At 41.5% G+C, this 735-nt stretch overlaps 1 non-coding gene across 1 annotated transcript; it reads left to right on the top strand.

Annotated features, from left to right (window-relative positions):
* Positions 1-207: 207 nt before the first annotated feature.
* On the top strand, positions 208-315 carry LOC148554830 (small nucleolar RNA R71). The gene has a single exon (XR_015887888.1). It is a non-coding gene; the product is annotated as a small nucleolar RNA R71 (small nucleolar RNA).
* The last annotated feature ends 420 nt before the right edge of the window (positions 316-735 follow it).

Below are 735 nucleotides of genomic sequence, written 5' to 3'. Positions count from 1 at the left end.
AACTTCCTTCTTCAGAGGCGTCCCATTGCTCACAGGATTCCTTTCAGAAGTGTACATGAACTGGTTATTAGCAACCATGTCAATGAGTTCTTGAGCTTCTGCAGGCGTTTTCTTTAGGTGAATGGATCCACCTGCAGAAGTGTCCAGTGACATCTTTGATAGCTCAGATAAACCATCATAGAATATATCTAGGATGGTCCATTCTGAAAGCATGTCAGAAGGACACTTTTTGGTCAACTGTTTGTATCTTTCCCAAGCTTCATAGAGGGATTCACCTTCTTTCTGTCTGAAGGTTTGAACATCAGCCCTAAGCTTGCTCAGCTTTTGAGGAGGAAAGTACTTGGCTAAGAAAGCCGTGACCAGCTTATCCCAAGAGTTCAGGCTGTCTTTGGGTTGAGAATCCAACCATAATCTAGCTCTGTCTCTTACAGCAAAAGGGAAAAGCATGAGCCTGTAGACTTCAGGATCTACTCCATTAGTCTTAACAGTATCACATATTTGCAAGAATTCAGTTAAGAACTGAAAAGGATCTTCAAATGGAAGTCCATGAAACTTGCAGTTCTGCTGCATCAGAGAAACTAATTGAGGTTTCAGCTCAAAGTTGTTTGCTCCAATGGCAGGAATGGAGATGCTTCTTCCATGTAAATTGGAATTAGGTGCAGTAAAGTCACCAAGCATCTTCCTTACATTATTATTATTTTCGGCTGCCATCTCCTCTTCCTGTTCGAAAATTTC

This window comes from Arachis ipaensis, chromosome B6, assembly GCF_059453495.1.
Source record: "Arachis ipaensis isolate K30076 ecotype BB chromosome B6, ASM5945349v1, whole genome shotgun sequence".
Classification (NCBI taxonomy): domain Eukaryota; kingdom Viridiplantae; phylum Streptophyta; class Magnoliopsida; order Fabales; family Fabaceae; genus Arachis; species Arachis ipaensis.
Note: the sequence above shows the minus strand (reverse complement) of the source record. Positions and strands in the feature narration are given on the sequence as shown.